This window comes from Heterodontus francisci, chromosome 1 (genome assembly GCF_036365525.1).
Source record: "Heterodontus francisci isolate sHetFra1 chromosome 1, sHetFra1.hap1, whole genome shotgun sequence".
Classification (NCBI taxonomy): Eukaryota; Metazoa; Chordata; class Chondrichthyes; order Heterodontiformes; family Heterodontidae; genus Heterodontus; species Heterodontus francisci.
In genome coordinates, this window is record NC_090371.1 from 271,737,103 (window position 1) to 271,752,388 (window position 15,286).

The 15,286-nt window shown below is 44.0% G+C and overlaps 1 protein-coding gene across 4 annotated transcripts in view; it reads left to right on the forward strand.

Annotated features, from left to right (window-relative positions):
• The window catches only part of psd3l (pleckstrin and Sec7 domain containing 3, like), a 433,935-nt gene that overhangs the window by 127,032 nt on the left and 291,617 nt on the right, over window positions 1-15,286 (forward strand). The window lies entirely within an intron of this gene.

Here is a 15,286-nt window from a genome sequence, read left to right on the forward strand (position 1 = left end):
GCAAGAAGTGTAGTAGGTAAGGCAGATGAACTTAGGGCTTGGATTAGTACCTGGGAGTATGATGCTATTGCTATTACTGAGACTTGGTTGAGGGAAGGGCATGATTGGCAACTAAATATCCCAGGATATCGATGCTTCAGGCGGGATAGAGAGGGAGGTAAAAGGGGTGGAGGAGTTGCATTACTGGTCAAAGAGGATATCACAGCTGTTCTGAAGGAGGGCACTATGGAGGACTCGAGCAGTGAGGCAATATGGACAGAACTCAGAAATAGGAAGGGTGCGGTAACAATGTTGGGGCTGTACTACAGGCCTCCCAACAGCGAGCGTGAGATAGAGGTACAAATATGTAAACAGATTATGGAAAGATGTAGGAGCAACAGGGTGGTGGTGATAGGAGATTTTAATTTTCCCAACATTGACTGGGATTCACTTAGTGTTAGAGGTCTAGATGGAGCAGAATTTGTAAGGAGCATCCAGGAGGGTTTTCTAGAGCAGTATGTAAATAGTCCAACTCGGGAAGGGGCCATACTGGACCTGGTGTTGGGGAATTAGCCCGGCCAGGTTGTTGAAGTTTCAGTAGGGGACTACTTTGGGAATAGTGATCACAATTCCGTAAGCTTTAAAATACTCATGGACAAAGACGAGAGTGGTCCTAAAGGAAGAGTGCTAAATTGGGGGAAGGCCAACTATACCAAAATTCGGCAGGAGCTGGGGAATGTAGATTGGGAGCAGCTGTTTGAAGGTAAATCCACATGTGATATGTGGGAGGCTTTTAAACAGAGGTTGATTAGCGTGCAGGAGAGACATGTTCCTGTGAAAATGAGGGATAGAAATGGCAAGATTAGGGAACCATGGATGACAGGTGAAATTGTGAGACTAGCTAAGAGGAAAAAGGAAGCATACATCAGGTCTAGGCGGCTGATGAAAGACGAAGCTTTGAAAGAATATCGGGAATGTAGGACCAATCTGAAATGAGGAATTAAGAGGGCTAAAAGGGGTCATGAAATATCTTTAGCAAACAGGGTTAAAGAAAATCCCAAAGCCTTTTATTCATATATAAGGAGAAAGAGGGTAACTAGAGAAAGGATTGGCCCACTAAAGGACAAAGGTGGAATGTTATGCTTGGACTCAGAGAAAATGGGTGAGATTCTAAACGAGTACTTTGCATCGGTATTCACCGAGGAGAGGGACATGACGGATGTTGAGGTTAGGAACAGATGTTTGATTACACTAGGTCAAGTCGGCATAAGGAGGGAGGAAGTGTTGGGTATTCTAAAGGGCATTAAGGTGGACAAGTCCCCAGGTCCGGATGGGATCTATCCCAGGTTACTGAGGGAAGCGAGAGAGGAAATAGCTGGGGCCTTAACAGATATCTTTGCAGCATCCTTAAACACGGGTGAGGTCCCGGAGGACTGGAGAATTGCTAATGTTGTCCCCTTGCTTAAGAAGGGTAGCAGGGATAATCCAGGTAATTATAGACCGGTGAGCCTGACGTCAGTGGTAGGGAAGCTGCTGGAGAAGATACTGAGGAATAGGATCTATTCCCATTTGGAAGAAAATGGGCTTATCAGTGATAGGCAACATGGTTTTGTGCAGGGAAGGTCATGTCTTACCAACTTAATAGAATTCTTTGAGGAAGTGACAAAGTTGATTGATGAGGGAAGGGCTGTCGATGTCATATACATGGACTTCAGTAAGGCGTTTGATAAGGTTCCCCATGGCAGGCTGATGGAGAAAGTGAAGGCGCATGGGGTCCAAGGTGTACTAGCTAGATGGATAAAGAACTGGCTGGGCAACAGGAGACAGAGAGTAGCAGTAGAGGGGAGTTTCTCAAAATGGAGACGTGTGACCAGTGGTGTTCCACAGGGATCCGTGCTGGGACCACTGTTGTTTGTGATATACATTAATGATTTGGAGGAAAGTATAGGTGGACTGATTAGCAAGTTTGCAGACGACACTAAGATTGGTGGAGTAGCAGATAGTGAAGGGGACTGTCAGAGAATACAGCAGAATATAGATAGATTGGAGAGTTGGGCAGAGAAATGGCAGATGGAGTTCAATCAGGGCAAATGCGAGGTGATGCATTTTGGAAGATCCAATTCAAGAGTGAACTATACAGTAAATGGAAAAGTCCTGGGGAAAATTGATGTCCAGAGAGATTTGGGTGTTCAGGTCTACTGTTCCCTGAAGGTGGCAACGCAGGTAAATAAAGTGGTCAAGAAGGCATACGGCATGCTTTCCTTCATCGGACGGGGTATTGAGTACAAGAGTTGGCAGGTCATGTTACAGTTGTATAGGACTTTGGTTCGGCCACATTTGGAATACTGCGTGCAGTTCTGGTCGCCACATTACCAAAAGGATGTGGATGCTTTGGAGAGGGTGCAGAGGAGGTTCACCAGGATGTTGCCTGGTATGGAGGGCGCTAGCTATGAAGAGAGGTTGAGTAGATTAGGATTATTTTCATTAGAAAGACGGAGGTTGAGGGGAGACCTGATTGAGGTGTACAAAATCATGAGAGGTATAGACAGGGTGGATAGCAAGAGGCTTTTTCCCAGAGTGGGGGATTCAATTACTAGAGGACACGAGTTCAAAGTGAAAGGGGAAAAGTTTAGGGGGGATATGCGTGGAAAGTTCTTTACGCAGAGGGTGGTGGGTGCCTGGAACGCGTTGCCAGCGGAGGTGGTAGATGCGGGCACGATGGCGTCTTTTAAGATGTATCTAGACAGATACATGAATGGGCAGGAAGAAAAGAGATACAGAACCTTAGAAAATAGGCGACATGTTTAGATAGAGGATCTGGATCGGCGCAGGCTTGGAGGGCCGAAGGGCCTATTCCTGTGCTGTAATTATCTTTGTTCTTTGTTCCTTTACCCACCGTTGGAGATCTTGCTTTCTGTAGTCTAGGCCCTAAGCTTTGGAATTCCCTCCCCAAACCCCTCCATTTCTCGATCTCTTTCCTCCTCCTTTAAAACCTATCTCTTCTACCAAGCTTTTAGTCACCTGTCCTGGTATCTCCTTCTTTAGCTCTATATCAGTTTTTGTCTGATTATGCTCCTGTGCCCTGTAATCCGCAGGAAGTCATTCTGTATCTTCCTATCTTGTACAATGATAATTATATCCCAGTTGCTGTTAATTATCACTCAGTATATTTACAGTGATTCCACTACAATCCAGCCATTCTACACAGTGGACAGCTACTTGATCAATTAACATTACCTGTTAGCATCTGGCACGACAGCTGGTGTTGCCCATAAAGGGGAAGTTTAGTGGAACACTCTCGAGCTCAGTCAGCCTCACCGGATGCATGCACTCCAAAAATAACAGATATCCTGAAGTAACTGCATGTTTTTCCTCTGATTGGGGCTTCAAATGACTCTGTTCAAACTTCACTTGCAGTTTATGACGTTATGTGAACCTTGGATGACGTAACTGCCTTATAATCATTTCTCACTTTGCATCTGTGCTCCGTGTAATGCCATTGCATCTGTTTGGCAGCCCTTTCTGTGTCTGATCGCATCTAATTAGAGGATAGATCTTGAGTTTTGTATTATCTAATGCACACATAATTGATGTGCAAAGCCATCCTTCAGTAAACTTTTGCCCTGGAACAGATCTTTCTGTGTGCAGAAAGTGAATTTCATTATCTAATTGAACTGAACATGATACCGAGGAATCAGTTCAGACTCTGCAGGGTGTGTTGTAAGAAAGAAGCAGACAGACTATTGGGAACTGAAGTGAGTGAAGGGCAGAAGAAATTAATGGCTGCTTTATGTTCTCCAACACTGAAGGTTGGTCAATATAGAGGGAAAATCTTCTCCAACTTCTGTCATTTTTCAAAATACTGACGATCTCTCAACATTTTTTTTAAAAAGGTGGATGACTTGAGAGGAAAAATGTAATTCTGTCAAAGTTTCTTGTGAATCGGACCTATTGTCAAAGGAGCACTGTTCTTTGTCAGCAGAAAGGTGAAAAGAACTGGTCATCATTTTGTTATGATTACGTCAAAGTATTAACAGTGCACTGAAACCTTTGCAACCTAGCGATACGTTTCAGTAAGTACAGATGAAAGAATGGAAATGCCAGAAGTCTGAAATTGAAAACACAGAATGGTGGAGATACACAGGTTTGTCAGTATCTGAAGGAGGAAAACAGTTTCATGTTTTGCAGTGAACCTCCACAAGAAATCACCAGATGCTGGCTTGCCAGCCTTTTCTGTCTTCATTTATATCAAAGGGAAGGTGATGTGTGTTCGGCAAAGCGGAAAAGGTTTGCAAACTTGCATTCATGCCCGATGCTATCACTCTGATAGCTCTTCATCATCTGGGGTAATCTGAAACCATAGGCACACCATTACTGTTTGAACATAGTAAATAAGGTCGTGTACTGCGACATGCTGTGTTCTTGCTGCTTTCGTTCTCACTTCAAGACTTCCCCAATAACACAGCATGTAAACGGATTGCCTCATTGGTACTGAGACTGTAGTTAGAATAGTGAGTCTGCTCTGCAGACCCTATTTTGGGAAGGCTGTCAAGGCCATAGAGAGGATATAAGAGGGGAGGCGGTGGCATACTGGTATTGTCAGTGGACTAGTAACCCAGAGACCCAGGTATTGCACTGGGGACATGGGTTTGAATCCCACCACAGCAGAAGGTGGAATTTGAATTCAATTAATAAATCTGGAATTTAAAGTTAGTCTGATGATGGCCAGGAAACCATTGTCAATTGTTGTAAAACCCATCTGGTTCACTAATGTCCTTTAGGGAAGGAAATCTGCTGTCCTTACCTGGTCTGGCCTACATGTGACTCCAGATCCACAGCAATGCGGTTGACTCTTACATGCCCTCGAAATGGCCGAGCAAGCCACTCAGTTCGAGGGCAATTAGGGATGGGCAATAAATGCTGGCCTGGCCTGCGATGCCCACATCCCATGAAAGAATAAAAAAAAATACAGAAGAGATTTGCTCAAACAATAGCAGGGATGAGAAACTTGAATTATGAGCAGAGACTAAAGGATAGAAAGACATTTACACAGTTCCTTTCCCAACCTCAGGATGGACAAAGTGCTTTCCAGCCAGTGAAGTGCTTTTGAAGTCCTGCTGCAGTTCAGGAATAATCTAACTGAATAGAGATGGTTAAGAAAAAAAACTGAGTCAGTAACTGGAGGGCACAAAGTTAAAATCATCACCAAAGCAACGAAGCAAGAGGTGAGGGAAATTTTTTTACACAGAGGATTGTTGGGCCATGGACCACCTGACCAGAAACAGTCAGGGAAGCAGAATCCATAATTACTTCTTAAAGGGATGTGGATCAATATTTGAAAAATGACAATTTGAGTATGGGAAATGGGGTTAGTTCTTTAAGAGACTTGATACAGTTGGCTTGAGCCAAATGCCTCCTCCTTTATTGTAAAAGTTTATGATTCTAGAAGTAGGAAAGTCCTGGATTTAATCCCTCATCTGTTCTGAGTTAACTGATTGCCAGTGTAACATTGGAAAGCACTACAACTAGCTTCAGTTGCCAGGCTATTGAGGGGAAATGATCACCGTCCAGTGTGGGCGTGTGTATGAATGTTGGTCAACGATCAGCTCAGGTTTGAAAGGCTTGCTAAATGTCACTGCCTAAGCTCACATAAAGAATGGCTACTTTTTTTTATTCATTCCTGGGATGTGGGCATCACTGGCTGGGCCAGCATTTATTGCCCATTCCTAATTGCCCTTGAAGAGGTGGTGGTGAGCTGCCTTCTTGAACCGCTGCAGTCCATGTGGAGTAGGTACACCCAAAGTGCTGTTAAGAAGGGAGTTCCAGGATTTTGACCTAGCGACAATGAAGGAATAGCGATATAGTTCCAAGTCAGGATGGTGTGTGGCTTGGAGGGGAACTTGGTGGTGTTCCCTTGTATCTGCTGCCCTTGTCCTTCGAGGTGGTAGAGGTTGCGGGTTTGGAAGGTGCTGTCAACTTGATCAAGCTCCTACTGATCAGCAAGAATCAAAATGCCTTTGGATATGAGGTAGGTGAGGAAATTGTTCATGACTCTGGTGCTTGTAAGTAAAAAGCATCACCATCGTCAACCAGAGCCACATAAGAAATCAGATTAGCGAGCTGGCCGTTCATCACTTGCTGTTCATGGGATCATGCTCTGCACAATTGGCTGACACATTTTCTTATAGAACCTGCACCTCGCTGATAATATCTTGGCTCTGAAGCGTTCATTAGGTGCTGCATAAATGGGATGTTTCTCTTTTTTTTAGAGTGAGGTTTTTACACTCATGGAGTAACATGTTGTTTCAGTCAAAGGCTACTTTCTGTGTGTCTCTTAAAAATGAGTGCAGTTAAGGAGAGAGTGCCTCAAAATAGCATCTTTGGATTTTCTTCCAGCATTGCTATGATTTCCATTCTTGTCTCCAACTTAAAAATAATTACTCTCATAAATGAACCCTCACATTATATAAACCAGAATGTGCTCTGTGTGTGAGATAAGCTGGGTTAGGGTGCCCTGGGTGAACAATGAACCCTTTATACTTACCAGATAACATGTAGCACTACCACGATGTTTCACACCATCTTAGAAGACGATGAATGTCAGTCTTTGCCAACGCTATTGTAACCATCTAAAGTAATCAACAGATTTATTCACAAATAGCTAGTGTCGTCAGTAAGCTGTAAAAGCAAGAAGCTGACATCAATCCAAAAACAGCTGTTCTGCAGCCTGTTCATGAAGGGTTAAACCATTCTGGGTGAGGTCTGGTAAAACCTTTCTTATAGGTCTTGGGATAAAACAAGTGCTTTTCAGGGCGAGATCACCGTAGAAACATAGATTGATACAACACAGAAGGAAGCCTGTCAACCCAACCTGTGCCGGCTCTGCAAAAGAACTACTCACTCTCAGGAGTGAACTACAGGGGCAGGGATGTCTTGCTGCAATTATACAGGGTCTTGGTGAGGCCACACCTGGAATATTGTGTGCAGTTTTGGTCTCCTTATCTGAGGAAGGATATCTCACACTGAAGAGTGTCTGCAAAGTCTCATCGACAGGTTTGCGGCTGCCTGCAACGAATTTGGCCTAACCATCAGCCTCAAGAAAGCGAACATCATGGGACAGGACGTCAGAAATGCTCCATCCATCAATATTGGCGACCACGCTCTGGAAGTGGTTCAAGAGTTCACCTACCTAGGCTCAACTATCACCAGTAACCTGTCTCTCGATACAGAAATAAACAAGCGCATGGGAAAGGCTTCCACTGCTCTGTCCAGACTGGCCAAGAGAGTGTGGGAAAATGGCGCATTGACACGGAACACAAATGTCCGAGTGTATCAAGCCTGTGTCCTCAGTACCTTGCTCTATGGCAGCGAGGCCTGGACAACGTATGTCAGCCAAGAGCGACGTCTCAATTCATTCCATCTTCACTGCCTCCGGAGATTCTTTGGCATCAGGTGGCAGGACCGTATCTCCAACACAGAAGTCCTCGAGGCGGCCAACATCCCCAGTTTATACACACTACTGAGTCAGCGGCGCTTGAGATGGCTTGGCCATGTGAGCCGCATGGAAGATGGCAGGATCCCCAAAGACACATTGTACAGCAAGCTCGCCACTGGTATCAGACCCACCGGTCGTCCAAGTCTCCGCTTTAAAGATGTCTGCAAACGCGACATGAAGTCCTGTGACATTGATCACAAGTCATGGGAGTCAGTTGCCAGCGATCGCCAGAGCTGGCGGGCAGCCATAAAGACAGGGCTAAAGTGTGGCGAGTCGAAGAGACTTAGCAGTTGGCAGGAAAAAAGACAGAAGCGCAAGGGGAGAGCCAACTGTGTAACAGCTCCGACAAACAATTTTTTCTGCAGCACCTGTGGAAGAGCCTGTCACTCTAGAATTGGCCTTTATAGCCACTCCAGGCGCTGCTCCACAAACCACTGACCACCTCCAGGCGCTTACCCATTGTCTCTTGAGACAAGGAGGCCAAAGAGAGAAGAGAAAGAGATCTGAGGAAGGATGTTCTTGCTATAGAGGGAGTGCAGCGAAGGTTTACCAGACTGATTCCTGGGATGGTGGGACTGACATATGAGGAGAGATTGAGTCGGTTAGGATTATATTCGCTGGAGTTCACGGGCGGCACAGTGGCGCAGTGGTTAGCACCGCAGCCTCACAGCTCCAGCGACCCGGGTTCAATTCTGGGTACTGCCTGTGTGGAGTTTGCAAGTTCTCCCTGTGTCTGCGTGGGTTTCCTCCGGGTGCTCCGGTTTCCTCCCACATGCCAAAGACTTGCAGGTTGATAGGTAAATTGGCTATTAGCAATTGCCCCTAGTATAGGTAGGTGGTAGGGAAATATAGGGACAGGTGGGGATGTGGTAGGAATATGGAATTAGTGTAGGATTAGTATAAATGGGTGGTTGATGGTCGGCACAGACTCGGTGGGCCGAAGGGCCTGTTTCAGTGCTGTATCTCTAAAAAAAAAAGAAGAGTGAGGGGGGATCTCATAGAAACCTATAAAATTATAACAGGACTTGACAGGGTAGATGCAGGAAGGATGTTCCCGATAGTGGGGGAGTCCAGAACCAGGGGTCATAGTCTAATGATACAGGGTAAACCTTTCAGGACTGAGATGAGGGGAAATTTTTTCACCCAGAGAGTGGTGAGCCTGTGGAATTCGCTACCACAGAAGGCAGTTGAGGCCAAAACATTGTATGTTTTCAAGAAGGAGTTAGATATAGCTCTTAGGTCTAAAAGGATCAAAGGGTATTGGGCGAAAGCGGGAACAGGTTACTGAGTTGGGTGATCAGCCATGATCATAATGAATGGGGGAGTAGGCTCGAAGGGCCGAATGGCCTACTCCTGTTTCTACTCCCCTACTCTTTCCCCATAGCCCTTCAAACTTTTCTCCTTCAAATATTAATCCACTTCCCTTTTGAAAGTTACTGTTCTTTCTACTTCCACAACCTTTTCAGGCAGTGCATTCCAGATCATTGTAATTTGCTGCACAAAAAAAAAATTCTTCTCGTCTTCCCTTCATAAATATGTGCCCTCTGGTTACTAACACTCCTGCTAGTGCATACAGGTTGTCCCGATTCACTCTTTCAAAATCCCTCATTATTTTACTTGTTACATTTCTTCCTCGCTTCCTCTGCTCTGAGGAGAACAATTCCATCTTCTTTTTTCTGTCCACATAAGTGAAGCTCCTCATTGCTGGTGCTATTCCAGTAAATCTCCTCTGCACCCTCATTTAAGACAGAGATGAGGAGAAATTTTTTCTCTGAAGGTCGTGAGTCTTTGGAATTCTCTTCCTCAAAAGGTGGTGGAAGCAGAGTCTTTGAATATTTTTAAGGAAGAGGTAGATAGATTCTTGATAAGCAAGGGGGTGTAAGGTTATCAGGGGTAGGTGGAAATGTGGAGTAATCAGTTCAGCCATGAACTTATTGAATGGCGGAGCAGGCTTGAATGGCCGAGTGGCCTACTCCTGCTCCTAATTCGTATGTTCGTATGATTCACAGAGCAAATATCAAAACAATTCAACAAGGTGATGAGCTAACCATCTGGCAGGACCAATGAATGGGCAGATGAATGCAAATAGTAATTAAGGAAGTATTCTAGTGGGACATTGACACTTACCACTTTTTCAATTAAAATATTCGCAAATCAAAATGCATTGTCACCTCAAAACAGTTATCTGCTCACCCAGGCAAGCTGGCTTCCAGGAGCCAGACTGCTTTCCAATGCAGGTCTAACTTCTGCTTTGAGAACAGTTTCAAAAGAAAGCTATTCTCAATTGCAAAATACAGTAAAGACAAAAATAAAACCATGGACGAAATATTCATCTTTTTAATTGCACTTAACTCCACAGCAGAAGGGCAGGTTCCATAAGCAGAGCACACTTCTTATGAATTGAAACTTGTACATAGCTGTAGTACTTTGCACTGGAGAATATGTAGGCTGTTCAACATGTGCTTCTATCCATTTTGAAAGACAGTAAATACCATATTCTCGCGTTATATTGTTCAGGCTAAATCTGTTGGAGTTTATTTTCAAGTTGAATCACTGTAGAGAACCAGAAGACACGCAAGTAACTAAGAGTACAAAATTATTCTAACTACAATGAAGAGATTTTTGGGGATCCTTTAACTGTGTCAACAATGAAATATTACAAGAGCATTGAGGCCCATGGATTTGCTCTTTATCCTTTCACATGACCTAAGTAAGATGAAACAGGAACTAAAGTATTCAAGAAAAAAACCTAAACTTTCTGTACAATTTTCTAGGGCTCCAAAGGCTGAAGATCGAATAAAGTCCATAAAATAATGAATAATGTATTAACCACTTCTACCATTAAAAATAGGTAGGATATGAATGGTAGCCTCTTTGCAAGTTGTATGCTCTTGATGTCTGATAGCCAGTAAAGCATTGGGAACTGGCAGTGTACCTTATTTAGTACTGGATTAGACTATGTGCATGTGTTCTGGAGAGGAACGTGAATCCACAATCTTTTGGCAGGATCACTACCGACAAAACCAAGATGAAGCTACAACAATATATTGACCATTGAGTGTTTAGCGATTTTTGAATGCAAACAGGAATTGCAGAACTAAACTAAATGTTAGTTAAGTTCCCATTTTGACTCGGTGGGTGTGGGTGCAATCTCTGGAAACACCAAATTATGTAGCTGGTGCAGGGGATTTTGCATAAGGTTAATACTCCCTGCGACTGGATTTTATAAAGTAAAGAAAATGGGTTACGGGACACGAAGGGAATCAAAGGATATGGGGAGGAAAGTGGAGTTGAGATAGATGATCAGCCATAATCGTGTTGAATGGTGGAGGAGGCTCGAGAGGCTGAATGACCTACTCCTGCTTCTATTTCTTATGTCCTTATGCTAAGAAAAAGTTGATGGAAAATGAAGGCAAAGGATGTGCGTGATGATTCAAGACGTGATTTGGCCCAAACACTGGAGTTTGACAATCTGACAATCTGTGATTTGTGATCCTGTTTGCTTCCCTCCTGCTATGAGCCTATCAGAGTTTACAGGGTCGCCTAGTGGGCATCTCATTACCATGAGATATTTTGGGAGCATCTCTGGCACCCACCTGCCAATGACAGTTGGAGACTGTGGCATTGGACCTGACCGAATCTAAGGGGTGAGGTGCTCACAGCTTAGGGAGTGCTCGCCTCTGACTCCATCCCTTGCTGATACCTGCCTTGGAAGGTATGGAAAGAGTTTAAGTCCCGCACAAGGCGGAACAAGGATCTCTGCCATTTTCTGAGAGGTTCCATTGGTCTCCCACCATTCGAATTATGATGGGACGCTGATGGAATCCCTGATGAATTTCAGAGCCTAAGTGTTTTGAGCCAAAGATTTTTGGATCACAGCCACTGGAATAAGTGCTGGAAAAGCTTTCATTGTTAATAGGACCTGAATATACTAGTTTCAGTAGCACTGATGGATTTTCTTGGAAGCTGCTCTTGCTGGGAGCTTAAAAGCTTGTTAATAATGTGGGACTTATTTCATGGCCGTTTAAAGTTCACAACAGCTGAATTAGTATACTGCTGAACTACGTCCTACCTGCTGTGGTTCTATAATGCCTTTTGGCTCCCAGCGCTCTGAAGTATGCTATTTATGTTGCCGGGTGAATTTCTTTAGTGCCGATGGCAAACATGAAAGCAGTTACCCTGTGTGTGTGCAGTCGTACAAATTGCCACTGACTTCGGTTTCTGGCTATGAAGTTTCTGTGATGCCCGCACAGGTTAACACTCTGCAAACAGCCCTGAACAGGTGAACTGAGGCTTCAACCATGCATGGCTAGAAAAACTGGCAACCCAGTACCACCTGTTATTGTGCAGCACTGCTGGTGCTGTCTCTCTGCACTGGAATGTGAGTGAACCCTTTTTGATTCTTTCATGGGATGTGGACATCCCAGGCAAGACCAGCATTTGTTCCCATCCCTAATTGTCTTTGAACTCAGTGGCTTGCTAGGCCATTTCAACAGGCAGTTAAGTGTCAACCACATTGATATGGGCCTGGAGTGCCATGTAGTCCAGACCAGGTAAAGACAGCAGATTTCCTTCCCTAAAGGGCAGTAGTGAATCAGATGGGTCTTTATGACAATTCATTACTGAAAGTAGCTTTTAATTCCAGATTTTTATTAGTTAATTGAATTGAAATTCCACCAGCTGCCATGGTGGGATTTGAACTCATGTCCCAAGGGCATTAGCCAGGACCTCAAAATTACCAGTCCAGTGACATTACCACTACGCCACCATCTCCCCTTACAAGATGGGACTCCATGCCATCAGGCACAGGAGAGAAGCCTCATTTATAATATAGTAAAGGTGCTGGAGTCGGCGGCTGCCCCTGGACCCAGCACTGGATTGTCAATGCAGCATAAATGACTCGCAACAGCATTGGATTTAATGTGATTGATTTGCACACAGGACTAAAGTAGATGTGCAGAAAATGTAATAAGGTGCTTTCAGACTAGGCATCTTTTTTTCTGCCCTATTTGCTTTCTGTATTGATCCTGCACATTTCTACTGAATGCATTTAACAAGCTCTCTGTAGAATTGATACAATATGTACATTTTTAGATTTGACATTGCACTCTGATCTTCTCCATTGCAAGTTATGTCTGGAGTTGGCAGAAGTCTGAGTGATATTGATTGGTGAATGGATTTGTTGCCTTGAACTGCAGTGTTTGGGACACGAGCATGCTATCACAATGTGCAAACAAGGTCACTGGGATGCTCATCCTCGTGCAGCTATCAGTCATTTAGATCTGCGTTTAGAGAAACCCTCTTTTCTAATTTCATTGCCTTTGATCGTAAGCCATTAAAACCAAGATAATGAACTTCCCTCTATGACGTGTCGGAAGTCAGCAGAGTGGAGAATAGAGGGGAACCAGTTTGACAACGGAACTGAAATGAAGAATGCTTTGAACAAGGTTGCAGTTGGGGGTGATGGGGGAATGGTTAGGGTTGGAAAGTTGAGTTCGCAGAGGAAGTAGCAAATCAAAACTTAAAAAACTAAATTTGAACAGAACTAATAAATTTGTCCATCCACCAAACAAAATATTCAAAATGTTCATGCAGGTTATATACTAGAGTATTGGAGTGCAACGTTGAGAAACTGGGCATCACGCCTCGAAAGCTATATTAATACTTGGAGAGGGTGCATCGCAGTTCACCAGAATGAGAGAATCATAGAAAGTTTAAGGTACAAAAAGAAGCCACTTGGCCCATCATGTCTATGCTGGCCGAAAATCGATCCACTCATTCTAATCCCACCTTCCAGCATTTGGTCTGCAGCCCTGCAGATTACGGCACTTGAGGTGCATATCCAGACTCCTTTTGAATAAGTTAAAGGTTTCTGCCTCAACTATCCTTTCAGGCAGTGAGTTCCAGACCCCACCACCCTGTGGGTGAAAAAGGTTTTCCTCATCTCCCCTCTAATTTTTCTATCAGTCACTTTAAATCTATGCCCCCTCGTCACTGACCTCTCTGTTATGGTGAATAGACCCCTCACCTCCACTCTATCCAGGCCCCTCAAAATTTTGTACATTTCAATCAGATCTCCCCTCAGCCTTCTCTGTCCCAAGGAGAACAACCCCAGCCTATCCAATCTTTCCTCATAGCTGCATTTTTCCAGTCCTGGCAGCATCCTCGTAAATCTCCTCTGTACCCTCTCTAGTGCAATTATATCCTTTCTGTAATGAGGTGACCAGAACGGCACACAGTACTCAAGTTGTGGCCTAACCAATGAGTTATAAAGTTCCAGCGTAACTTCCCTGCTCTTATATTCTACATCTCGGCTAATAAAGGAATGGATTCCATATGCCTTCTTAACCACCTTATCGACCTGTCTTGCTCCCTTCAGGGACATTCATTCCAAGGTCCCTCACTTCCTCTACACTTCTCAGTATTTTCCCATTAATCATGTATTCCTTTGCCTTGTTTGACCTCCCCAAATGCATCACTTCACACTTCTCCGGGTTGAATTCCATTTGGCACTTTTCTGCCTATATGACGAGACCATCAATATCTTCCTGTAGCCTACAGCTATCCTCCTCGCTATCTACCACATGGCCAATCTTTGTGTCATCTGCAAACTTCCTGATCATGCCCCCTACATTTACATCCAAATCGTTAATACATACCACAAAAAGCAGGGGACCCAGTACTGAGCCCTGCGGAACGCCACGGGTAACAGCCTTCCAGTTGCAAAAACCCCCCGTCAACAACTACCCTTTGGTTCCTGCCGCTGAGCCAATTTTGTATCCACCTTGCTGCATTTCCCTGGATCCCATGGGATTTAATTTTTTTTAACGAGTCTGCCATGTGGAACCTTGCCAAAAGCCTTGCTAAAATCCATATAGACCACATCAACTGTACTACCCTTATCTATCTTCCTTGTCATGTCTTCAAAACGTTCAATCAAGTTGGTCAAACAAGATCTTCCCTTAACAAGTCCATGCTGATTAACCTTTGCCTTTCTGAGTGACAGTTTATCCTGTCTCTCAGAATAGATTCCAATAATTTGCCTACAACGTTAGCAGTTCTCCAATCCTCTGGCACCACACCTGTATCCAGTGAGGACTGGAAAATGATGGTCAGACCTTCCGCTAATTCCTCTCTTGCTTCTTTTAACAGCCCTGGTGATTTATCAACTTTCAAGGATGCTAATCCCATTAATACTTCCTCTCTCCTTATGTTTATCACATCCAATACTTCACACCCCTCTTCCTTAACTACAATATCTGCAGCATCCCCATCTTTTGTGAAGATAGACGCAAAGTATTCATTAAGAATGATACCAACATCTTCTGCCCCTATACATATTACGTTTTTGGTCATTTGTGGGTCCTACTCTCTTAGTTATCCTCTGACTCTTAATGTATTGATAAAACATCTTTGGGTTCACCTTGATTTTGCTTGCCAATATCCTTTCATGCCCTCTCTTTGCTTTCCTAATTTCCTTTTTGATTTCACCCATCCACTTCCTGTACTTTCTGTAGTATTGAGTTCTCGGTGTCAGACATAAGCTTTCCTTTTCTGCCTTATCTTACCCTGTAAGCTCCTGGACATCCATGGGGCTGTAGATCTGGCCGTCTCACCCTTTTTCTTTGTGGGGACATGCTTACTCTGAACCCCTTGAATCTCCCCTTTGAATGCCTTCCATTGCTCTGATGCTGATTTACCTTCAAGTAGCTGTTTCCAGTCCACTTTCGCTAAATCATTACTCAGTTTAGTAAAATTGGCCAGGGCTTAAAGGGTTAAATTATGAGGTCAGGTTGCATAATCTTGCCCTAT